Source organism: Mauremys reevesii, linkage group 9 (genome assembly GCF_016161935.1).
Source record: "Mauremys reevesii isolate NIE-2019 linkage group 9, ASM1616193v1, whole genome shotgun sequence".
NCBI lineage: Eukaryota > Metazoa > Chordata > Testudines > Geoemydidae > Mauremys > Mauremys reevesii.
The window spans coordinates 76613800-76641027 of NC_052631.1; the positions used below are offsets into that span (position 1 = coordinate 76613800).

Below are 27228 nucleotides of genomic sequence, written 5' to 3' on the forward strand. Positions count from 1 at the left end.
ACCTGAAGGGGGGTTCCAAAGAGGATGGAGCTCAGCTGTTCTCAGTGATGGCAGATGACAGAACATGGCACAATGGTCTCAATTTGAAGTGGGGGAGGTCTAAGTTAGATAGAGGAAAAACTATTTCACTAGGAGGGTGGTGAACTACTGGAATGGGTTACCTAGGGAGTTGGTGGAATCTCCATCCTTAGAGGTTTTTAAGGCCCAGCTTGACAAAGCCTTGGCTGGGATGATTTAGTTGGTGTTGGTCCTGCTTTGAGCAGGGGGTTGGACTAGAAGACCTCCTGAGGTCTCTTCCAACCCGAATCTTCTATGATTCTAAGCAGGAATTCCCACCTTCTTGCACCTCATACATGTCTCCTGTAATGGCCATGAAATAAATTCCAAACAAGTGCAGACAAGCCATAAATGTTATTTTTTTTACCCTCTAGTAGCTCTAAGAAGAAGTAAAGAAATGGGACAGACTTAGAAGATTAGTAGAAAGCTTTGAATTGGAAGTAAGGAAGCTGTGAATTGGAAGTAAGGAAATCTATACAGTAAAGAAGATGATAATACATTAAGAAAACAATGGACTTAAATCTCTTCTCCTCTACACAATTTTACATCTGTGTGACTCCACTGAAATAATGGTGTCACAATGCTGTAAAACAGATGCAACAAAGTAGAGATTCGGCATTATTATAGCATTATTTCTCACCATTATCCTATTGCATCCCGTTGCTTCAACTCCCTTTGCCCGTCTTCATATTCCCACGCACTGGCAGAAGAACACATTCTACCGAGGCACAGAGATCTGCTCTAGTGGATGTGATCATACACAAACATCTACATACTATGGGGATGTATGCAGTATAAATGCCTAATTGCAATGGATCAGGTCATTACCAGTGCTTAATATCACAGTACCCTATACATTTCCATATTTGGAGAAATCTTTAAAAAAATTATATATATAGCCTTTGCTTGATTCATTTTTTATATATAATTTCAAAGGATAATTTTGATGATAATGTTTAAGTATTTTTATCTAATTAAATGTTCACAGTTGTTCAAAATGATAGGTTTTAAACTTGTTTAAATTTTTTATTTATTTCAAATCTCACAGTTGCAGGAAATTATGAGGGGTTAAACAATTATTTAATAACAGTAGATGTTCAAAAAGTTAAAGCTTGATAACTTAAAACACAAATTGTCAACATCACATGTCAAAATGTACAAAGTACCATAATATATCCTTAAATCAAACTCTAGGTCTCAAACACTATATTTCGTATTTTACCTATCTGCACATTTCAATTATTATTAATGGAAATGTTTTGTGTGTGTGTGTGTGTGCGTGGCTTTCATGGGTAAAAAACCCCACTTCTCCATGCATCTGAAGAAGAGGGATTTTTTTACCCATGAAAGCTTATGCCCAAATAAATCTTTTAGTCTTTAATGTGTCACCGGACTTCTCATTGTTTTTGTGGATACAGACTAACATGGCTACCCATCTGATGCTTGGCTCCTAAAGATAATGATTTTACAGCACATTTATATTAACCAAAACCTTTTGAAATCCTAACCTTATAGACATTCTATGGCCCTGATCTTGAATCAAGATCTGCTAGTATAGAGCCCTCTGCCTGCGTGGATTCTGCTGATGTCACGCACTGGCAGAAGAACACATTCTACTGAGGCACAGAGATCTGCTCTAGTGGATGTGATCATACACAGACATCTACATACTATGGGGATGTATGCAGTATAAATGCCTAATTGAAATGGATCAGGTCATTACCAGTGAATTACAACCAACTCTGGGGTAAGGAGCAGTAACTGTTTAACTTGACACAGCAACGCTGCATTAACAGCTTTCTGCTAGAACTGAAAAATACATCATATGGTTAAAACAGAGGGAATTTAGGGAAGTAGAGGTATTAATCCCCATTGTTCAAACCAAATTCCAGAAGCAAGTAACATTTCTCTTCTTATGAGCTAAAATTTTACACTAAAACTCTTCTGCTCTTGCTTGCATATTCTGAGCTATTGACTTTTCTTTGGTCCTAATCAGATGTTACTGCTTTCTCTTTATTTGGTTTTATAGCTATTTAATGAATATTATTCCTAAAAGAAGAAAAAATCCTGAGAATTTAAAGAGCTAGAAAAACTTATTTGTGGTTCACATCAGGTGCTCTAGGGTGGGAGCTAGTGGTAGGTCTTTATCTTTGGTGGGTCTATGTACCATAATGAAGTAAATAATTCAATCAGTTAAAGATTGTTCTGATGCAGAATCACTTCCAGATGTATCTCTAATTTTGCAGGACATTGAACCGTGGATAGTCACTACATTTCAGCTCTTTGCTTCCTTCATAAGTTCTCAGAATGGAGAATCAGATAAAAGAATGTCAAGAAAAAATCATTCCAACTGCAAGTGATACCAACCTGTATAGGTAACAAGTCTGATCATTAGAGTTTAGGGTCAGAAAGTACCAAGGCACTTCAGTTCCATTGACTCCAAACATAAGCAGTTTATTTCAGTGGAAATTAGGAGCCAAAATATCTCGGATAGTCATCTGGGCCTAAATATTTCAGTTTGTATCTCAGGAGAATGTTAAGTTGGAAAAGGAAATTGTATACTGTGGAAAACCGAATTAACAATAGAAACCTAAGAACACATTGGCTAAAAGAAGGTGTGGGAGTAATTGAAACTATGTAGAGTAGGAGAGATCTACTTGAAATAGTGATAAGATTCTAAGGCCCCTATCCTCCAGTAGGATTCAGGTGGGCAGACCCCTGCACCCATCAATGGCTGCATGAAGTCTATGAGGTTCTGCATGAGTGTTACAACTGTTATACCAATATAATAAAAACCAGCAGGATCTTATTAAGAGGGATAAGGCAAAGACGCCACATTTATTTTAAATACCATAAGAAAACAAAAGACAGCAAAAGACAAAAGCAAACAACGTTGTTTTACTACTTATTTCTATCACTACTTATTCCTTATACACACACACACACACACACACATATTCATTCACACAATCATTCATTCAGGTTCTGTATAGATGTTATAGTTACCAGCCTAGACGTTGCTCATGCCAAGTTACTGGCCAGGTATCTTGGTCATGAGGATGGAGCCGAGTCTGTGTCAGATGCATCTGATGCTCCTGGAGGCTGGCAGCAGAACCATAGACTCAAAGTCCTCAGTCTTTAGAGTCCAGTTTTATAGGAATTTATTCCTATGTCAGTTCATGAGAGTTGCTTCATTTTGCTGTTGCTAAATCAATCAGCAGGTGGCTGGCTCCATGTTGTCAGATGCTTTGTTTTTCCTTCCTTTGAGGTGTGGTGGGTGGATTCCAGTTTGCCCTTCGGGGGTCATCTGGTTGATCCCACTTGACACCTTCTTCAGCCGACACTGAATTCTTCAGGCTGGTACCTCCCTAACCATTCATTCACATACATTCTCTATCTTAATCACATCTATTTCACTGTCTTTTTACCTTTTGGGGTGTTACCAATTTATGTGAGACTCCCTGTCTTTTAACAAGCAAAGATAAAGTGAGATGAAAACTTACAGAGGGTGGGGGTCTCTATCTATACACTATAACAGCTACTGTTTTGGCTTACTTAAGAGTTAATTAATGTTTAGCAAGTTTTATACAAAGTATTTCTTTGAGCTTAACAAGTTTTATACCAAGTATCTCTTTGAGCAGGCTTCACAGACACAGCTGGTGGCTTGCAGGTTAGAGGCTAAATGTTGGGAATCACAAATTTACTTCTAACATAAACCTTAAGTTATAAAGTATCAATTAACAATAAATCAATAAATCATTTCTCATATAAACCATGTTTAATATAAACCTTCTTTAATATCCCTACACAACTGCAGGAAAAAGGCCTAAGTCTGAACTATCTTTGCTAGAGAACCAATTTGTCATGTATCTGGCAAGACTCCTGATATTGCTAACTTAAACCAAGGTGGTAAAGCCTCCCAAGAGAGGCCCATTTGTTTTACAGCAATCACTTATTTTACATACATTTGAGTTCAAGACTAGATTTCAGCAAAAATCAAGGTTAAAAAAACATTTCTAAAATGTATTTTCATCAGCTGGGGAACAAGATGCTGAATTTTATTCTGTGGAATCCTGCATCATTTTGGTGAGAGTCAAACATATTGTTCTGATTACAATGAAGTTAAGTTCTTTTTGAATTCTGAATGAACTCTTCCTCAAAATTTAGCTAAAGATCTTGAAGCTTCAGAACATATACAGTAATTAAAATTCTTCTTTGCCAGATTTTAATGCAATATTGACATCATATAATTAATTGAATAATATCACTGGGAAAGCAGAATAAATTATCTTTTGCTGATTAGTGTCGTGTTCCTTACTTTTGGTGGGACGCTGAAATGCAACAACGTTGACAGAATTAGATTTTTATTTTATTCGGTTTTATCTGGTTTTGAAAATATTCCCTCTTTTACATTTGAGCACTATGTGGAACCCTGAAAAATAGCTGCAACATTTATATTTAAATCAATATTGTCAGAGTTCTGAATTTTGCAAAGATGCATCGCCTACTCTTGCTGTCATTAAAATCTAAAATTAAAAAATTTATAAATAATTGTGGGCCAGATTGTACCTCTCTTATCCCATGATTCCAATGGAGCCACTCAGGGAATATGGTACAGCTCAATGTGAGTATGGTTGACAAGATCTGGACTCAATAAGGGCTAAGGGCTTGGCTACACTTGAAAATTGCAGCGCTGGGAGTTACAGCGCTGGTCATGCAGCTGTGTAGGGCCAGCGCTGGAGTGTGGCCACACTGACAGCTACCAGCGCTGCAGTGTGGCCACACTTGCAGCACTTTCCAGCGCTGTATTGAGAGGTGCATTGTGGGCAGCTATCCCACAGAGCAGCTCGTCCCATTTTGGTGCTGAGTATTGTGGGAAGGGGAAGGAAGTGTGTGGGTCATTCCGCTTCCTGTGCCAACGCCCCGTGGTGCATCGCTTCATATCCCAGCATTCAGTCTTTCCGGCAACGTTTGGCGCCATTGTGAGTGTCTTTCTGTTTTACTCTCTGTGTGTGAATTGCGATTTCTGTGGGAAATGGAGCCCGAGCTGCTGAGGACTGTGCTGATGAGTGTCGCCAGCACAACACGTTTGGCAGTCGAGCTATTCCTTCAGCTCCAAAGTGACAGTGAGGAGTCTGATGATGATATCGATATGGATTTGTCTGCCGCGTGTGACACTACAGTGCTTGTGGCATTCACGGAAATGCTCAGCACTGTTGAACGCCGCTTTTGGGCTCGGGAAACAAGCACTGAGTGGTGGGATCACATCGTCATGGAAGTCTGGGATGACGAGCAGTGGCTGCAGAACTTTCGTATGAGAAAAGCCACTTTCATGGGACTGTGTGCTGAGCTCGCCCCCACTCTGCGGCGCAAGGACACAAGATTGAGAGCTGCCCTGACGGTGGAAAAGCGGGTGGCTATTGCAATCTGGAAGCTGGCAACTCCAGACAGCTACCGGTCGGTTGGGAACCAGTTTGGAGTGGGAAAGTCGACCGTTGGAATCGTGTTGATGCAAGTTTGCAAGGCAATTAATCGCATCCTGCTAAGAAAGACCGTGACTCTGGGGAACGTGCAGGACATTGTGGATGGCTTTGCACAAATGGGTTTCCCTAACTGTGGAGGGGCGATAGATGGGACGCATATTCCTATTCTGGCACCCCCCCCACCTAGCATCAGAGTATGTTAATCGGAAGGGGTATTTCTCTATGGTTCTCCAGGCGCTTGTGGATCACCGTGGGCCTTTCATTGACATTTACACAGGCTGGCCTGGAAAGGTGCATGATGCACGCATCTTTCGGAACAGTGGCCTGTTCAGGAAGATGCAGGCAGGGACTTTTTTCCCAGACAGGAAGATCACAGTAGGGGATGTCGAAATGCCCATTGTGATCCTTGGAGACCCCGCTTACCCGTTACTGCCTTGGCTCATGAAACCCTATACAGGGAAGCTTGACAGGAGCAAGGACCGGTTCAACTACAGGCTGAGCCGGTGCCGAATGACTGTGGAGTGTGCTTTTGGCCGTTTAAAGGCCCGCTGGAGATCCTTGTATGGGAAGCTAGACTTGGGGGAAAGCAGCATCCCCGCGGTTATATCCGCTTGCTGTACCCTCCATAATATTTGTGAAGGGAAGGGTGAAACATTCAGTCAGGCATGGACCACCGAGGTTCAAGTCCTGGAGGCTGAATATGCACAGCCAGAGAGCAGGGCTAATAGAGAGGCCCAGCACAGGGCTTCAAGGATTAGGGATGCCTTGAGGGAAGAATTTGAGGCTGAAAGCCAACAGTAATATTTGCTGCCTTGCATGGGAGTGAAGTGGAGTTTTTACACTGTTATTCTATTATCCCTAAAATGATTTGCAGTGCCTGTTTCTTTACTGTGCTAAGGTATCTTTCAGTATCTGCTATAATAAAGACTGTTTTCAAAGCCAAGAATTGTTTTATTGAAAAGAAAAAAACTTCCTTGACAGACAGACAGACAGACAGACACACAACATTTCATGAACACAAGAGGGCAGGGGTGTGGGTTGGTGAACTGTACAGTCACAAGTTTGCATATGTCCTGTCTGGAGTGCTGTGCAATGAATCCTGCACTTCAGGGTGCATATACTGCATGGTGATGGGGGTTGAGTGCAGAGGGTAAGGGTTGTAGTTATCAGGGCTGGTTGGTGAACGTACAGGTGTTGGAGGCAGCTGGTGGTGGTAAGAACCTGGATGCTGGGGAATGGGGGTTTGAGCTGACATTGGGGCACAAGGCAAAAAGCTTTGGGACGGGGGGGGAGGGAGTAGCACGGTAGTGCTCCGCTTGCATGGCTACGAGTGACTCAATAGAGTCCGCTTGGCGCGACAGGATGCTTAGCAGCTGCTCTGTGCTTTTCCTCTTGGCCACTGCATTTCTCTGGCGGATCCTGCTTTCCTTTTCTCTCCACTCCTGCAAGTTTTTACTCTCTCTAGCAGAGTGATCAATAACAGTTTTCAGCATGTCCTCCTTGCTCTTTCAGGGATTTTTCCTCAAATTCTGCAGTCTCTGTGCTGTGGTAGATCTGGTCAGTCCAGCAGTCAAGGTCACTTTAGAAAGGCAGAAATGGCAACATTTAACAGGGTAGCATTGTTTTCATTATCTCATCCAGACAGTAATTCCCACACACTGAAGGAGTTCTTAGTCCTCACTTTAGCATTCTTTTACCACACACATAACACAACAGAAGCCACAAAATGGTGAGTGAGGGTTGCTGCATCGAGGGAGAAGTGGGGCTTGAGTGATAGAGGGGTGCTGGTTGCTTTGGGGAAGTGCACCAAACAGCTGCAGTGATAGAGGGGTTGAGTGAAGATGCAGCTGCAGGGGTGATCTTCACTATCTCCCTATCTCTATCACTATCTTCACTAAAGAGTCTCCCAACATTTTTCACAGGAGTTACTCCTGGAAGATATCTCCCTGCTGCGGGTCACTAGCGAAGAGCGGGAGGCTCTTCTACAGCAATGTGGATTCCGCCCTGGACCCTATGCGGGTTGCCTGTGTGCAGCAATGGTCCCCCCACCCCTCGTGGCACAGTGGCGCGGATGCGTTAGCCTGACTGGGACAAGGACCACAGTGGCTCTCCCTATAAACCTGCGCAGGCACATTGCCCACGCTCTGGCTGAAACTTTTGAGGAGATTACTGCAGCCGATTACCGCGACGTGATAGACCACATCAATGGGCTATTCCACATCTAGGCTGGCATGCATGCAGCCCTAACCCCCCTTCCTCTCCAGAAACATTTCCACCCAGAAAATAAAAGCCGCTTACCGGTAACCCGCTGCTCTGCTTGTCCTTCTGCAACTGCTGGCTGCTGCGATTGGGTACTTTCCTCCTGGCTTGAGAAGAGCTCCTGGCTGCATGCCTCTTGGGACTCTGGGGTGTCTTCCCCCATCCCAGTAGCTTCACTCGCGTTTTCCTCCCCCCCCCCGCTGCCCCCGCCTCCGCCTCCTCCTCCTACTCCTCCTCCTGTCCCCCACCCTGCTCAGAAGTGTTCATCGTGGTCCTGGGATTGGCAGTGGGGTCACCCCCAAGTATCGCGTCCATCTCCCTGTAAAAACGGCAGGTCGTGGGGGCAGCTCCGGATCGGCGGTTTCCCTCGCGGGCTTTGTAATAGGCACTCCGCAGCTCTTTTACTTTTACCCTGCATTGCAGCGCGTCCCGATCATGGCCCCTATCCAGCATGGACCTTGATACCTGCTCAAAGATATCGTAATTCCTACGGCTGGAGCGCAGCTGGGACTGCACAGCTTCCTCCCCCCAAACATTAATGAGGTCCTGCAATTTGCCAGTGCTCCATGCTGGGGCTCGTTTGCCGCGTGGAGGCATGGTCACCTGTAAAGATTAACTGATTGCACTCCACACCTGGCTGCAGCAAACAGGAAGGAGATTTTTAAATTTCCCGGGGCATTTAAAGGGCGGGTCACCTGAGGCCAGAGCAGTAGAGTGCAAACTGATGAGCAGAGTGGCTGAACAGGAATTCTGGGATAACTCCTTATTCCCTGGAGGACAATTAAAGCGCTGGTGAGTGTCCACACCTGATGAGCAGCGCTGGATCACCAGCGCTGCATTCCTTATACCCCAACCCGAACGGGTTTTCAGCCAGCGCTGCAACCAGGGACTTGCAGCGCTGGTTGTGCCCTGCAAGTGTGGACGGGGTGTAATTACAGCGCTGGAAAGCCTCCACCAGCGCTGCAACTTGTAAGTGTAGCCAAGCCCTAAATTGTGGCATTTAGGTATAGCCTGAAGTAAGGGATGGTGTGCAGGTGGATTGCACAGGGCAGCACCAGAAGCCATTGTGCCTCAGAGATACTGCTCAGAAGAACAATTCCTCCTAGATTCCACTGGGGAGGGACTAACTTACAACATCCACTGTATGGAATGGAGCATATTCTTCCCCACTCAGCCAACCACTTCACTGACCTGGTGTCATGGATCTGCCTAACCCTCGAACCTCCCCACCCATTTGCAATTGGGGGAGTGGGGGGGTGGGCGTGCAGCTGCTGCACAGAAACTGTACATCTCAGTGTGCCTGGAGCTGTGATCTTGGTAGCCCCATTGGTGCTATGCAAGGCAGGGGAATCCTTACCTACCATCATCCCTATTATTCCCCTGCACAGACATATTAATGTTACAGATTTAAAAATGTTCTTGGAAGACTAACCCATTCTAAAATACATAAACTATAATTTCTATGAAGTAAATTCTGAGTATTAACTATCTGTTTTCATTATTGCTTTAATAGCTGTGTCAATAGTGACTGGAAAGCTAACATCTCTAAGTCATTTGTATTTACCAATTAATAGCTGATAAGATCTCTTTCTGTAGTTGCAAGACCTGATACTAGCTTTTTCCCTGTAAATGGTGTCATTTGACATTAATAAAATCTCTGGTTTTGTGGAAGCTGCTCCTGTGTTTTTTGTTGGTTCTTTGGATTAGAATGGCTGTTATGAATTTGACAATGGTTATCAAATCTCCCCTGCAGCAGACTTTCAAGGATATGATGGTCAAATGTTTCACATATTGCAATCAAACCATTTGTGTTTAGTTTGAAGAATTCCAAAAGAAAGCTGTCAGCTAAGAAATGAAGTCGAAGTAGCCTGAAGCTTTTGGAGCATGTTGATCCAATTATGATGATCCACTCATATCCTTCAGCTTTTTTTCAAAATCAATTTTCATTTTAGCTCAGGGGTTTTTTTTTTTTTTTTGTAATGCAGAGAAACATCTGTAAGGGTATTTCAGATGTGTTGTTTCAGGAAATTTATTTTTGGTGCAAGAAAGCACTGAACGCTACAGATATTTTGTAAGTGTCATTTGTCTGCAATATACATATTGGCAATACATAATAATCTGTGTCTGAATTCTAGATTTGTTTAAATGTGTTCAAACCAGCTGCTTCACCCTCAAGCAAAAGACCACAGCACACTCAGAATGGGTTAAATGGCCATCACATATGGATGTAAAGAAATCTACAATGTCGATGTTGATGGTTATGTGCCAGATTCTCAGCTCGTGTACATCAGCACAGATCCATTGTCTTCAACAGAGCTATTCCAATGTACACCAGCTACAGGGCCAACGCTATATATTTCATGTAAACTCACCAAAAAATGGTCAAGCATTTATTTTCATTTCTTTAACTTAAAGATCAAATTTGAAAGTGCCTAAATATCACTGTTGTTCAGTTGTAAGAGGGCTGTGACTGGAATGCCTTGACCTGCCACTAACTATGGTAGATTGAGAATAGAATGATACCACATTTTGGGTGGTAATAATACAAATAATGAGCCACGTCCTTCTCTCCTCACTCACATCAGTAGCCACATTGCCTTTAATCAAGCAAAGGAATATGCACAAGTTAGAACAGAGATTTAGCCCATGGTCATTGCATATTATTCTCACACCAGATAATATGCTGTCACCATGTTGTTTTCACACCTGATATATGCCAAGTATGTCATAAATTTAATTAAATGAGAAACTTGCCAAACATCTGAATACAGAGTAAAAGCTTGGAAGCTGGATTCTAAACTTTGGAGACTACTCTTGGAAATGCAAAATCTCCAGTGTCCAATAGACACAAGCAGAAATCCTCTACTAGCGGAAAAATCAGGGATTCTACCCCTTCAGTTATCTTTGCCTGTATTTTCTGCTTGATCCAGTTCTGCTTATTGTGCCACAGACAGCTAAAAAAACCCAACTCTATAATACTTGGGATTTGATTCTCTTCTGATTTGCATCAGTGTAAATCTGGAGTAACTCTACTGAAGTTGGTGGATTTGCACAGGTAAAAAAAAAACCAGTGCAAGTTTCAGGAGATTCAGGGTGTCAGAGTTAAATATCTATCAAAATATCATGGACACATTCACTGCTAACCAAACCTGTATTATGAACAAACTTAAAGCCAATGCTGCCTAGTGAAAAACCTATACCTTATTTGGTGGCAATCAGAATGAAACCATTCAAACTGGCAATTATCTCAGAAATAATGTACACATTGAGCAAACTGCCATTCTATTCCCCTTTAGTTATACATAAACAAATAATGAAATAATGAATAATGAATAATGAAATAATAATAATGAAACTGGTCAGACAATACCTTATCATAACGCACCCCGGTCTATGAACTTATACCACAATCATCATTGTGAGATGTGAACACCCAAAGTTCCAAATTTTTCAGTGGTACGCTTAGTTAAATCAAGATATTGATGTCAGTGAAGTTGTTCTAGATTTCCTGTGGTATAACGTAGAACAGAATCTGGCTCATGGCACTTAGATACCATCATACTTTGCAATACTTAGACCTTGGAGGGGTTGTGTGCATTGAAATGCTCTGCATACACATGACACAAAACCCTTAAAGCGTAGCCATGCCACAGTTAAAGCACAATCTGTACTACACTTTGGAAGTGTAGTAAAAATGTTTTTCCTGCACATGCTTAGCTTTGTGCAGATATGCACTTCTGTTGACTCTTCACACTGTTTTCTGGATCGGGGACAAAGTGCAAAGGAGTTTGGGAAAAATACAAAAATGCAAATAGTACAACCAAGATTCTTTAATATTTATGCCATGCTTTGAAAATAGAGAGCACTATGATCTCAATTGCACCATAATAAGAGAAGGCTGTGGGGCTACACTACCTCAGCAGAAACACTGGCCATGCCCACTGCTTCATTCATGCCTCTTCCCTACCCTTCCTGGCTCTTTAGGAGTAGAGAGTTAGTAGCAGCAAGAAGTCCTTGCACTCCCAGAATGTAACAATCAGCTTCTGTACCAGACTAGAGGATACCTAATGTGACGCCAATTTTTTTAAAAGGCTCCAGAGGTGATCCTGGCAATTACAGGCCAGTAAGCCTGACTTCAGTACCGGGCAAACTGGTTGAAACTACAGTAAAGAAGCAACAAAGAATCCTGTGGCACCTTATAGACTAACAGACGTTTTGCAGCATGAGCTTTCGTGGGTGAATACTCTTTTTTCAGTGGTGGTGGTGATTTGCAGGCAGGCATATATATAAGCAAGCAAGAAGTAAGCTAGAGATAGAGAGGTTAGTTCAATCAGGGAGGATGAGGCCCTGTTCTAGCAGTTGAGGTGTGAAAACCAGGGAGAGAGAGGTTCTGTGGTTTTTCTGTAATTTTTGTTTTTCTTTGTTTAATCCTGAGCTGATGGTGATGATGATGCAGATGAGCTGGAGCTCAGCAGTTTCTCTTCTCTTTGTTTGTTTTGTTTTTTTTTTTGCAGGAGGATGGCCACCTTAAGTGTGCAGGTGAGGCTTGTGTGTTTGGCAGTGTTCTTTTTTTGTATTTTGTTTTTTTTATCTGATTTTTGTTTTATTTCATTTGTGTCCATTTTTCCTTTTCAGAGATAGCAGAGGTACATGAGGGGCATTGCTGGATTATGGCATATATGCATGATGGTGATGGGTTGGGTTGTGGGTGAACCTGTGAATGATGTGAAGAGGTGTGGTGATCTGGATGGGGTTGTTGTGGTGGTGGCTGTTGTTGGTGTAGTGCTGTGGCTGTTGTTTGCATTGTTGGCATTTGGTTGCATTACAGGTGAGGTATGGCTGCAGGTTTGCGCGCTAGTGTTGGCAGGTGTGAGTGTGAGCAGGGGTGGCAGGTTGTCTGTGGGCCTCGGTGAGAAGGTGTGGGATTCCATGGGATGATCTGTGGGGATGGGATGCTGGAGGGATGGAGTAGCTGGTGTGATGCTGATGGAGGTTTTGTTTGGGGGTTGGTTTCTTTCTGAGGTGTGGAGTCCTTTGGTTTCTTTCTTGGGTTTGTCTTGTTCTCTTGAGCTGTCTCCTTACTGTGGCTCTGTCTGTATTTCCTGGAGATTTGGTGTTCAGACGGTTTTGTTTTAGAGAGAATGGAGAGACAGATCAACAGATCCCAAGACAGAGACACACAGAGAGAACAGAGCAAAAGAAAGAGAAGAGACAAGAAACCACTCCTCCAGCAATCACAACCAGTCCCCAGCACAAACAGCACACCGCATCATCATCTACAACCCATCCTCGCCCACCCACACCTCTGGCCCAGATCCTGCAGGCCAGGCTGGGCCTACACAGTCCCAGGCACACAGACGCATATTCTCACCAGTAACTGCACAACGCACACAGTAAATCCACACTCAGCAACAAACCCAAGTAACTCACACCACCACAACACACAACAGCAACAGCCAAAACCATCACCACAACACAACCCACACACACACCACACCATCCATATGCACCACCATACACCATCACCAACCCATCCACCATCATATGCCAGCAATGCCAACAATGCCATATGTGCCCAGGCTATTGGGACAAATGACTGTAGTGGAAGGAAAAATGGAAAAAGACAAAAAAAGAGGAAAACAAATGGGGCAATACATAAAACCTCTTATGGAACCACACAAAATCCTGAAAACTAAATAACCAGACTTAAGGTGGCCACTCCTGCAGTTTCTCCTCTCTGAAAAGCTTCAAAAACAGACCAGCAAAAAACAGAACTCTGCTTCCTGCAGTTCCACCTGCAGCATCTAATTTGCTCCTCCCTACAATTACACTCACAGTTGGAACTTTCAATTACTTTCTCCTCTTTTTCACCTCTCACTTGCCCTCAACTCCCCTCACAGTCCCTGAACTCCCTGCTCTCTCTCATCTCTGCTCTCCTAACTGTTTTCTTGCTGCCTTGCCACTAACTTTTTGCTTGCTAAACTTCTTATTCATTCATCTACACCTTTCTCTGCTCAAAAAACTTATTCACTGTAAGTCTATGCTGTCTTGCTGCTTTTGTTGCTTTGACTATGCCACAGACCCTCTGATACAGTAAAGAACAGAATTGTCAGACACAGAGATGAACATGATTTGTTGGAGAAGAGTCAACATGTTTTTTGTAAAGGGAAATCATGCCTCACCAATCTATTAGAATTCTCTGGGGGGGGTGGTCAACAAGCATATGGACAAGGGGGATCCAGTGAATATAGTGTACTTAGCTTTTCAGAAAGCCTTTGACAAGGTCTCTCACCAAAAGCTCTTAGGCAAAGTAAGCTGGAATGGGATAATAGGGAAGGTCCTCTCGTGGATCAGTAACCGGTTAAAAGATAGGAAACAAAGGTAGGAATAAATGGTCAGTTTTCAGAATGGAGAGAGGTAAATAGTGGTGTCACCCATAGGTCTGTACTGAGACCAGTACTATTTAATATATTCACAAATGATCTGGAAAAAGCAGTTACACCAATGAGGTGGCAAAATATGCAGATGATACAAAACTAATCAAGATAGCTAAGTCCAAAGCTAACTGCGAAGAGTTACAAAAGGATCTCACAAAACTGGGTGATTGGGCAACAAAATGGCAGATGAAATTCAATGTTAATAAATACAAAGTAATGTACATTGGAAAACATCAGCCCAACTATACATGTAAAATGATAGGGTCTAAATTAGATGTTACCACTCAAGAAAGAGATCTTGGAGTCATTGTGGATAGTTCTCTGAAAACATCCACTCAGAATGCAGCGGCAATCAAAAAAGCAAACAGAATGTTGGGAATCATTAAGCAAGGGATAAATAAGGAGACAGAAAATATGATATTTCCTGCAAGGAGAGATTAAAAAAGACTGGGACTTTTCAGCTTGGAAAAGAGATGACAAACGGGGGATATGATAGAGGTCTATAAAATCATAATTGGTGCAGAGAAAGCAAATAAGGAAGTGTTATTTACTCCTTCTCATAACACAAGGACTAAGGTTCACCAAATGAAATTAATAGGCAGCTGATTTAAAACAAACAAAAGGAAGTATTTCTTCACACAACTCACAATCAACCTGTGGAACTCTTTGCCATAGATGTTGTGAAAACTAAGACTATAACAGGGTTCAAAAAAGAAGTAGATAAATTCATGGAGTATAGGTCCATCAATGGCTATTAGCCAGGATGGACAGGGTTGGTGTTCCTAGCCTCTGTTTGCCAGAAGCTGGAATGGATGACAGAGGATGGATCACTTCATGATTACCTGTTCTGTTCATTCCTCTGAAGCACCTTGCATTGGCCACTGTCAGAAGACAGGATACTGGGCTAGATGGACCTTTGGTCTGATCCAGTATGGCTGTTCTTATGTAAGTGCAGTGGATAGTGTAGATGGTGCTCTACTTTTTAAGATAAGATTTTGCAACATCTCTAAACATGAATTAGTAATTCCTCCAGTCAACAGAGCGGTCTTGCCATCCTTACTTAGGCAAAACTCCCATTAATTTGCCCAAGAGTCCTGAGTCTTCTCCAAGGGTCTTGATCCTGCACACACATGCAGATACGGTCCTCTGGTTGGGCACCACATTTTTGCACCTTCAGCAATTGGTATAATGAAGCAATTTTATACCATTTAGATGCACAACTAGCCAACTGTACTAGTAAATCAAGTACTTAGGTATTCAAGTGATATAAAATTCACTTGCCATTGTTTGCAGACTGGTACAAAACAGTAGTCACAAAACCAGAGGGTAAGTGATGGGTCTTTTGAAAATCAGGATCCAAATGTTTTCAGTCTATCAGAAGAAAGCGAAACTAAAGGGGCTGATTGTTATAGTAACCTCTTGTTGATGGTCCTACCATATCTGCCCTGCTGAGCTGTTTCTGTCCATGAACATTGCATTGGAAGGAATGGTATATCAAGGAGAACTGGACAAGTCCATCAGCATCTATCTAGATGTACTTGTAATGTTCAAGAGCAGTCAGACAATTGAGTAAAAGGTTCAAAATGAACCACATTGAGGGTTCTTCCTTAAAACACTGTAAGTGGTTTTAACACTAACAGAAAGTGCTATAAACTGACAATCTTACAGCCTTAAAGTCCCTATTTAGTCTCTAAACATACTTATGCAATGACAGCTTTAAGCTTACCTCATCTTGTTCTGCAAATGCACCTCTCAGTGTGAGACCTGTTCTTAATAGACCATTCTTAGAGTACGTCTACACTACGGGATTATTCCGATTTTACAGAAACCGGTTTTTTAAAACAGATTCTATAAAGTCGAGTGCACGCGGCCACACTAAGCACATTAATTCAGTGGTGTGCATCCATGTACCGAGGCTAGTGTCGATTTCCGGAGCGTTGCACTGTGGGTAGCTATCCCATAGTTCCTGCAGTCTCCCCCCCGGCCATTGGAATTCTGGGTTGAGATCCCAGTGCCTGATGAGGCAAAAAACATTGTCACTGGTGGTTCTGGGTGCAGCCTCACCCCTCCCTCCGTGAAAGCAGCAGCAGACAATCGTTTCGCGCCTTTTTCCCTGGGTGAACTGTGCAGACGCCATAGCACGGCAAGCATGGACCCTGCTCAGCTCAAGACAGCAATCATGGTCATTGTAAACACCTCGCGCATTCTTGTGCAGTCAATGCTGAACCAGGACGTGCAAAACCAATCAAGGAGGAGGCGGCTACGGCAGCGCGATGACGAGAATGATGAGGACATGGACACAGAATTCTCTCAAACCGCAGGCCCCTGCACTTTGGAGATCATGCTGGTAATGGGGAAGGTTCTAGCCATTGAACACCGATTTTGGGCCCAAGAAACAAGCACAGACTGGTGGGACCGCATAGTGTTGCAGGTGTGGGACGATTCCCAGTGGCTGCGAAACTTTCACATGCATAAGGGCACTTTCATGGAACTTTGTGACTTGCTTTCCCCTGCCCTGAAATGCCAGAATACCAAGATGAGAGCAGCCCTCACAGTTGAGAAGCGAGTGGCGATAGCCCTCTGGAAGCTTGCAACGCCAGACAGCTACCAGTCAGTCAGGAATCAATTTGGAGTGGGCAAATCTACTGTGGGGGCTGCTGTGATGCAAGTAGCCAAAGCAATCATTAAGCTGCTGCTACGAAAGGTTGTGACTCTGGGAAATGTGCAGGTCATAGTGGATGGCTTTGCTGCAATGGGATTCCCTAACGGTGGTGGGGCGATAGATGGAACCCATATCCCTATCTTGGCACCGGAGCACCAGGGTACCCAGTACATAAACCGAAAGGGGTACTTTTTCATGGTGCTGCAAGCACTGGTGGATCACAAGGGACGTTTGACCAACATCCACGTGAGATGGCCGGGAAGGGTTCATGATGCTCATGTCTTCAGGAACACTACTCTGTTTAAATGGCTGCAGCAAGGGAATTACTTCCCAGACCAGAAATTAACAGTTGGGGATGTTGAAATGCCTGTCGTTATCCTGGGGGACCCAGCCTACCCCTTGATGCCATGGCTCATGAAGCCATACACAGGCAGCCTGGACAGTAGTCAGGATCTGTTCAATTACAGGCTGAGCAAGTGCAGAATGGTGGTGGAATGTGCATTTGGCCGTTTAAAGGCGCGCTGGCGCACATTACTGACTCGCTCAGACCTCAGCCAAACCAATGTCCCCATTGTTATTGCTGCTTGCTGTGTGCTCCACAATCTCTGTGAGAGTAAGGGGGAGACCTTTATGGCGGGGTGGGAGGCTGAGGCAAATCACCTGGCCGCTGATTACGCGCAGCCAGACACCAGGGTGATTAGAAGAGCACACCAGGAAGCGGTGCGCATCAGAGAAGCTTTGAAAACCAGTTTCATCATGGGCCAGGGTACGATGTGACTGTTGTGTTTGTTTCTCCTTGATGAAACCCCCCTCCCCCTTGATTGATTCATTCCCTGTAAGCCACCCACCCTCCCACTTCGATTACCGCTTGCTTCCTAAGGAAATAAAATCACTCTTGTTTAAAAATCATGTATTCTTTAATAATTAATTATAAAAAGAGGGCGAGAACTGACAAGGTAGCCCGGGTGGGGTTTGGGAGGAGGATAGGAGGGAAGGAAAAGGCCACTAAAAAAATTTCAAAATAATGACAGCCTTTTGGTTGGGCTGTCCACTGGGGTGGAATGGGCGGGTGCACGGAGCCTCCCCCCACGCGTTCTTAGTTGTCTGGTGGGTGAGGAGGCTAAGGAACATGGTGAGGGCGGTTATACAGGGGCTGCAGCGGCACTCTGTGATCCTGTTGCCGTTCCTGAAGCTCCACCAGACGCCGGAGCATGTCCGTTTGATCACGCAGCAACCCCAGAGTTGCATCCCGACACCTCAGATCTTCCTGCCGCCACCTCTCATCTCGAGCATCTCTCCTCTCCTCACGTTCGTCCCTCCTATCCTCATGTTGGTCCCTCCTGTCCTCACGGTCACTGGCATCTTTCCTGTACTTTGATACCACGTCCTTCCACGCATTCAGATGAGCTCTTTCATTGCGGGTCACTTCCATGATTTCTGAGAACATTTCGTCTTGCGTCTTTTTTTTCCACCGCCTTATCTGAGATAGCCTTCGGGATGGAGGAGGGAGACTTGAAAAATTTGCAGCTGCAGGAGGGAGGGAAAAAAGGGAGAGAAGTATTTAAAAAGATACATTTTACAGAACAATGGTTATACTCTTTCACGGTGAACAACACTGTTCACCTTACATAGCACATGTGATCTCACTACAAGGTCGCATTTTGCATCTTAATATTGAGTGCCTGTGGCTTTGGAGTTAGAGATCACAGACGCAGATCCGGGCATCAGAATTCGGCTTGCATGCGGCCATGGTAAGCCATTGTCTTTCGACTTCTGCAGCCTTCATATATCCAGAGCCCTCCTTTCCCAAATAGCAAGCAAAGCCCGTTGAGTGCTGCTTCTTTCCTGTTAACATGCAGCACCAGAACCACCCCCATCCAATTCTCTGGGATGATCGCCTTACCTCTCCCCCCACTGCATGGCTGGTATTATGGAAGATCGCTGCTAGCCACCTTCCCCCCACCAAGTGGCTGGTAGCAGGGAAGATCCCAGCTAGTCAAATGCGAAAAAGCTCAGCGCCAATCACCCCACCCCCATCCCCCTGTTTGGCTAAATGCAGGGAAGGATTTCTTTTAAGCCACAGGCAAACAGCCCAACCATCTCTGTCCCGTTAATTAAATTCCTGAATTACAACCAGGTTACCATGAACGATATCACTCTCCTGAGGCTAACACAGCGAGATAAAGAACAGATGTTGCTTGAATGCCAGCAAACACCGGGACCATACGCAGCTAGGCTTTGTCATGCAATGATACCAGATTACTTGCTACATGCATGGCGTGGTCAAGTGTCCTACCATGGAGGACGGAATAAGGCTGCCCTGCCCAGAAACCTTCTGCAAAGGCTTTTGGAGTACTTCCAGGAGAGCTTCATAGAGATGTCCCTGGAGGATTTCCGCTCCATCCCCAGACATGTTAACAGACTTTTCCAGTAACTTTACTGGCCGCGAATGCATCCCAACTCCTCAGGGCAAATTAATCATTAAAAAACGCTTGCTTTTAAACCATGTTTTATATTTACAAAGGTACACTCACCAGAGGTCCCTTCCATGGCTTCATTGTCTGGAATAGTGGCTTGGGAGGGCTGGGAGGGTAATTCCGTTAGGGTGAGAAAAAGCTCCTGGCTGTTGGGGAGAACGGAGTGCTGTGTGCTCTCTGCAAGCTCGTCATCCTCTTCCTCCTCCTCATCTTCCCCATCTGCAGAATCCTCAGGCATGGCTGAGATTACCACCCCCACCTCAGAATCCACGGACAGGGGTGGGATAGTTGTGGCGGACCCCCCTAGAATTGCATGCAGCTTAGCGTAGAAGCGGCATGTTTTCGGCCCAGCCCCGGACCTTTCGTTTGCTTCTTTGGTTTTCTGGTAGGCTTGTCTGAGCTCCTTAACTTTCACACTGCACTGTACTGAGTCCCTGGTGTGGCCTCTCTGCATCATGGCCTTGGACATTTTTTCAAATGTTTTTTCATTTCGTCTTTTGGAACGGAATTCTGTTAGCACGGAATCCTCTCCCCATACAGCGATCAGATCCAGTACTTCCCGTGCAGTCCATGCTGGAGCTCTTTTTCGAGTCTCAGGAGACTGCATTGTTACCTGTGCTGATGAGCTCTGCATGGTCACCTGTGCTGGTGAGCTCTCCACGCTGGCCAAACAGGAAATTAAATTCAAAAGTTTGCGGGGCTTTTCCTGTCTACCTGGCCAGTGCATCCGAGTTCAGATGGCTTTCCAGAGCGGTCACAATGGTGCACTGTGGGATACCGCCCGGAGGCCAATACCGTCGAATTGCGACCACACTAACCCTAATCCGACATGGCAATACCGATTTCAGCGCTACTCCCCTCGTCAGAGAGGAGTACAGAAATCGGTTTTAAGAGCCCTTTATATCGATATAAAGGGCTTCGTTGTGTGGACGGGTGCAGGGTGAAATTGGTTTAACGCTGATAAATTCGGTATAAACGCGTAGTGTAGACCAAGCCTGAGTATGACAAGTTAGCTCGGTTCCTATGCACCTTCTAGAACTCACTGTCCGTCTGAAAGTGTCAACTAATCTAAACTGTGCCAGTGGATTCTGTGTCAGGGGGACATATCCACTAAGAACTGGACTGAGACCACCAACTCATTTGAAAAAGGCCTCTAACCTTTGTTCAGTGAGCACTTTCAGGCACTCCTGACAGGGCCGGCTCCAGGCACCAGCCGATCAAGGACGTGCTTGGGGCGGCACCTTGGGGCAGGCCGGCGCTCGGGTTTTTTTTTTTTGTTTTTTTTTTAGGATTCGTTGGGGCAGCGCTGGAGGGTTGTTGTTTTTTGTTTCAGCGGCACAGCGCTCGTGGGCGAGGCTTCGGGCGGTGTGGCACTCAGGGGCTGGCGCGGTGCTCGGAAGGGGGCGGGGCTTGGCACGGTGCTGGGGGGTGGGGCTTCGGGCGGCATGGTGCTGGGGGGCATGGGGGTTTCAGCGGTGCGGTGCTGGAGAGGGGGTTCGGCGGTACAGTGCTCGCAGGGGGGGTACGGCGGGGCAGCGCTCTTCTTTTTTGCTTGGGGCGGCAAAAAAGTTAGAGCCAGCCCTGACTACTGACCTGGCCTAGGTTCATACCAGTGACAAAGAGGTAGAGGACTCCATATCTCCTCAATAGCCCTTGAGTTATCTTGTCCTCCCAATGGGCTTCAGTGTTAATAAAAATCATAGAAAACATTTCATACACAAAATAGGGGAAGAGCGGTATCGGTGGAACTCAGGATCTGATGTTCCCTTAAGGGAGACTTTATACCACTCTGTTGCTGAATACAATAAAAACAATGCCCAGATATCTCAGACATGTGTAGAGGATTGTCATCATGGAAGAAACAGGTCCAGTCTCTCTAGACACTAACATTTTACAAGGGGTAAATGAGGTAAAATGAATACAGATTATGATCTTGACCTGAGAAAAATACCAGCCAAACATTCCAGCTTCCAATATGTTATGTCAGGTAAGACAAAACCTACTGAATTTAAATTAAAAGCCTATGTTAGCAATTACTGATTCATTTGCAAAACGATGACATGGAGTAGGAAAACTTCAGCAAAGTGATAATGATTTCTATCAGCTGAGGCTCTGGCCCTAAACTTTGTGTTTTAAATTTGAGCAGGGAATAACGGAAGTAATATTTTGAGTATGTATGATGCTATCTTTTTAAAGGGAAGAAGAAAGATTTCTAGTCCCTTACCCTGCCATGACCCTTCACGTTTTCTGCTTAGCGCATAAACCATTTATCAAATTCATATGGACCTAAATTTTTTAGAATTGTGTTCAGTTGTTTAAATTTCAGACTTGAGTATCTGAAAGGCCTTTTTTTTTTTTTTACTAAATGTATTGCTCAGGGGTAAATACATAAAGCTGATACATTTCAAAACTGATGCTTCTGACTTAAAGTTTAGCAGAGTCATCAGTCATGTCATACATGCCAAGTCTGGTGGAATTTGGCATAGCTGTTTAAATTTTAACAAGGGATAAATTAAATGAACCTTTACCTAAGATGGGCTGCTGAGGACAGAATGCCTAGGGTTAGGATATAGATGCTAATGTATCAAGAACTGTTAAGCTCTCAGCTCCACATTAAAATACCAGTGTCACATAGGATCAGTCCCTACAAATCTGCCAAGAATGATACAATTTGGATCAAACAATAACATTTTAGTTGGGCTGCACAGATACTGTTTGACTCTGATGTACTTTCCTGGATGAAAAACAAAAGCAGGATCTAGAGATTCTTGTGTTTTGGAAATTAAATGCTCAGAACTATTGGCTGTCAAGCTTGAAAATATGTTAGATCTGCATCGCTCTACAATTGTCTTAACTTTCTTGGAACCGAGCCCAGCTGTTAGCAGGAGGTAAATAAGACCAAAATTGACAACACTGTGCATTATGGGGCAAAGTGTTGAAGGATGAGTTTTAGATGTAAACAGCTAATGGATTTCTTAGAATTGCCATATTTGATTTGAAGCATAGAACATTTTTGAAGCAGGTTCACCGAACTTGCTCTCTAAAAATTCAAAAAGATGTTTTGTTCATTTCAGTTTTTCAGGAACCGGGTGTAGTGTTTGTTGCTAATATGCTTCTAATGTACAGCATTATATCTTGAGATTGGTGGGATTCAGTTCAGCTCTTTACATTTCATTGGTGACAACTCATGCCAACTCCTCAATGTTACACAAGTTTAAGTCTCCATTATATTTTCCAAGTACATTCACATTATTTTCTCAGCTTTTGCTCTGGAATCCAATATCTGTTATGTCAGTCTTAAGGCGTCAATACAAACAAGAAGTCAATATAAAGAAACTGTTGTGGTTTTGGCTAGCTATGAAGATGTTTGGGGTTGGGCTTTTTGGTTTGTTTTTGCTTATTTATTTACAAGCTTGTTTGGATAGTATGCTTCTGTTCCATTTCCCCACCTATCCTTTTCAAAACTATACACTGGCCTCCTGTGCTATTCCTTTACTTATTAGGATTAAGGAGTCCAGAGACATAATGATGGTTTCGGCCAAGAATCTGAAGTTTGTGAACTTGCAGCTCATATTGTAGTGACTATAAAGCAGATTCACAATACAACTGGCTTTAAAATGCTCATTTGGGTATTTATGATGAAGCACAACACAAGCCAAAGTAACATCACCTCATCTAATACAAATTAAAGCCCCCGTTCCACAATGCACTTAAAACACAAACCTAACTTCAACCATGTAAGTAGTCCCCATTTAAGTGAATGGGAATTTTCACATCCTTAAAAAGTTAAATATGTGTTTCATTACCTTGCTAAATCAAGGCCTAATCGTATAAACAACGACTGAAATAACATTATTCCTGTGTCTCTATTTTATTATTTAAGCAGATGCACTCTGTCTCTCTCTCCTTTCTTGGCTATCACAATGGTATTTTTCCTATAGGCTATGGATCTGCCTCTATATGCTAGAAGCACAGCAGAGTTTGCCAGCCCTTTCCACCTCCAGTGCAATCCGATTATCTCTTCAGAGGATTTGAGCTGAGTTTTGTGTGAGTCTTGATCTGATTTTTTATTTTTGCAATGAAATAGTGCAAAAACTGCTTTCTCACTCAGTGTTAACATCAAACCAGGAGAAAGCTAGTGGTTTTCAATGAATTTCACTTTGGGATTTGTAGTTTGTTTGTGTCTTAAATTCAAATTAAACTTGGGGTGGGTGGTGGTGGTAACATATATGTATTTAATCTAAATACAATAGTCACAAGGCCCCCTTTGAAAAAGCACCACTGAATTTCACTCAGCTGAGAGGTCAGTTTTCAAATTCTCCCTCATTCTGTCACTAGTAAACTTATCACTGTGTGGTAATAAGCAAGTGGGTCTGAGTTTCTGCCTAGTTTTCTTAAACGATATAAATTCATCCTCATTTCCTTAGGAAGGAAGAGAAGAATTTGTATATTATATATACACAATATACTGCATTGTGCCAACCTGAAACTGTTTGTGCGCATACATGATTGATAGGGTCTCATGATCCGCAACTGAAAAAACGTATATGTAATTCATCAAGGCTTCAAATTCAGCAAGGTACTTAAGCACATGCCTGGTTTTAAGCATGTGAGCTGTCCTGTTGAAGGCAACAGAACGGTTCATGTACACAATTAAGTATGTTGCTAAATCAGAACCAAAATGTCTGACTTATGATTACCCATAGACTGTTTGTCTTTGATGTTCTACTGAAAGAGCACCCGTATGGGGCTTAGGACTGGCAGCAAATATTAGTTAGTTCAGGTAAGTTACAATAGCATTAGTCCATTGAGTTAAAGAAAATAATGCTAAACGGAACCCTCTACCTGTTTACAGGTACACACTGGTCATTCTTCTCTGCCACATGTGTATAAAAGAGCAATTTAAAGTTTCAGGAATGTCATATCTGAGCTATGATTCCATCAATTGTCTTTGGCTCTAGGTTTCCCTTCAGTGGTTGGAATGTAAATTATGGAAACTGAAGGAGAAAGTTGCAAATTTTCAGGCTCTGTCAACTTCAAAATCTCCAGCTGATGGATCCCTGATTTGACACCAATCTGGTTGTCAAACACTCTTGCAAAATAGTAACACACTACATTATTAAATGTGTTGGTGCAATTTTACAGGATAGAATATTTTAAAAGTACAAGTGTGCAAAGGGCTCAGTCAACATTTGGATCCATTCACATTGCAAAGCACCTGCTAAAAGACAGTGGTCACCCACCAAAACTTTCCAGTTTTGCCTTTGATAGCCGAATTACTGCAATATTTACACTATTCTCTGGATATTCCCTACTAAACTATGTCTATTTGGTAATATAGGGCTATTGGCAAATTTTTAAGGTGACTTCCTCATTCTCTCAGTTCAGTCACTGTTTCTGCTTACTGTCAGTGAGAGTATGCTCAACATTACTGAACGTCAGGCTGCATTTGTTAGGGCACTGAAAGGTAAATTTGTGGCAAGTGAACAACATTAAGCACCCAACTTTGAAAATTTTGGGCAAAGGATTAACATTAATTAATTTAACTGAAAATAAATTACGGTAATTGAAAAGCAGCAAACCAAACATAGTGTAGTGCCAGCCTAAACTGAGTCTCATTTTAATTGATTCAGGAAGTCTGAGTTCATCTGAAAGACTACTAACAACCAATTAAGTTTAGACTTCTCTTGTTTTCCCAGGTGAGCTTATTAACTTATTGTTTTCTCACACATTTACTTTAAGTTAACTTAAAGTTTCTATTACCCAGTAACCAGCTTTTGAAAGCAGTAGCCTCCTCTGTGAGTACACAGAGAATATTTTCTTCATTTCAGTTTATTCAAATAATTCAGTTCAATTACTAGTTCATTTAAAATTAAAAAAACAATTGGCAGTTCAAGAAGCAGAAAAATTGTTTTCCTCTTCCAGTTTATGAATTAAACCTAGGTGATAGGATGAGAACACTAGTTCTAAAGTCTTGAAGGCCATGGTGACCAGAACCAATCAGATAATACTTGTTTGTTTAATAAATTATTTTAAAATGAAAAACGTTTTGATGATTTTTTTTAATCATCATCAAGTAAAATGTTAAGCTATATAATTGTTAAAATAAATATGTATAGATATAAGGTATCCTCCTGGCTAGCAAGAAGTAGTGCCAAATTTAGCATAAAGGCTCTATTTAGTTGCAAGTCAACATGTTTCAATACCTACCAACCAATGAGAATCAACCTTTCTTTAGGAAAATAATTTAAAAAGTGCAAGTGCAAAACTAAAATCAATTATTTAAATCAAGGTTTACTGCTTGCTGATTTAAATGTTGATTAAAATCGGTGGTTTAAGTCAACCTATGCTGACAAAAATGCATTGAAGAGATTCAAGGAGCAAGGTAGGATAAGTGCATTTGAGAGAGAGTGGGAGGTTGCAGGGGGACAATAACATGGCAGAAAGCATGGCATATATAGATTGTTATAGCTGCTGAATGTTGAATAGATTGCACAGTGGAAAGGGGAAAGGTAGGAAAGCTTAAAAAGAGACTAGAATAGCCCACACAAGACAAAATTGAAGTGGTGGGATGGAGAAGAAGGAACAGATACAAATGGTAGATAGAGAGAAGCAACTTGATTTGGCGGGAGCCTAGGTATGACAAAAGAAGGAAAAAGTTATCAAGATTAACTGTGAGGGTGCATCAGGACTGCAAGTGATTGGTAGGAGAGCACTGTTGTCAACAGCGGTGAAAAGGAGAGAAGATGAGAAGCACAGCTTTTGACATTTCGTCTGAGAAGGTATCAGAGAGACTTGAAGTGAAGTGGGCCTGAAGTAAAGGAGAGCTAGTTTTGAGAGTCTTCAGTGAAGAGGTGGCATCAGACCACAAGCATAGAGAAGGAGAGAGTAGTGGGAGAAAAGGACAGAGCCTGAGGAACTCCAACAGAGAAGGGAAGAAAGAAGAGGCCATCGTGAAGGGGAAGCCAAGTTGGAAGGCTGGTAACAGAGTTTGGGCTGGAGGAGGAATTTCCCTTTTTCCTCTCCTATAAGTAAATGAGTTGCCCACTCTCCCTTCTCAAAATAGAAATGTGAATTTCAAGAGTATTTTATTGGCAATGATGAAGGGGAATCCTCTCTGGCAGTGACAGCAAACAATAAAAAGGTGCCCTCAATAGGGGCATCCAGCATCTCTAGTCATGGAAGATACAGTCGTAACTTGGCTTGAAAATATCAAGTAATGAAAATGCCTGTCCTTAATAAGCATTTAGTTTAATTGCCCCCATTATAGACTTTATCAGCAGCAGAAAGAAGAAAGGACTGATCTGTCAAGCAGAGTGGGAATGTCAGGGCAGTAAGAAATGCTGACTGCTGTGCTGCACTGAATGCCTAATGAAATTGCCTGCAAGCACTACTGGGAAGTTCTGCATTTATTCTACAAGGACACTCTCTAGAAATCCTGCAGCCTCTAATATATAGTTATATAGATCCTACATAAACTAATCTGTCTGCAAAGTGGATTAAATAAACCCTGAACATTGACTGGAAAACTTCTTGAGATACCTCAGGACCATTGGTGTGAGCTGGTTGTAAATGAGATATCAATAAACTATCAGAGTTAATTGCTTTGTATGTAATTTAAAAAAAACTTTATGGGGTCATAATTTTAAGCACAAAATTTTGTCTTTACAAATGACATTGAGCAGTAACCCATTTCTATGTACTGTGGCTCTTATGATTCAAAAACTGCACATTTGGGTATGATATGAAATTATGTAAAAGAAAAAAAAATTAAAAATCACCTGTAAACAAGTACAAACAACAACAGAACCAAATGTAAACTCAACTCCCATATACAATATACAAGTAAAAGC

The 27228-nt window shown here is 42.9% G+C and overlaps 1 long non-coding RNA gene across 1 annotated transcript; it reads left to right on the forward strand.

The window, feature by feature from the left end:
- The first annotated feature begins 1688 nt into the window (after nt 1–1688).
- On the forward strand, nt 1689–26923 carry LOC120372675. The gene is made up of 4 exons (XR_005585106.1): nt 1689–1804; nt 23317–23422; nt 25009–25074; nt 26646–26923. It is a non-coding gene; the product is annotated as an uncharacterized LOC120372675 (long non-coding RNA).
- Nucleotides 26924–27228: the final 305 nt, after the last annotated feature.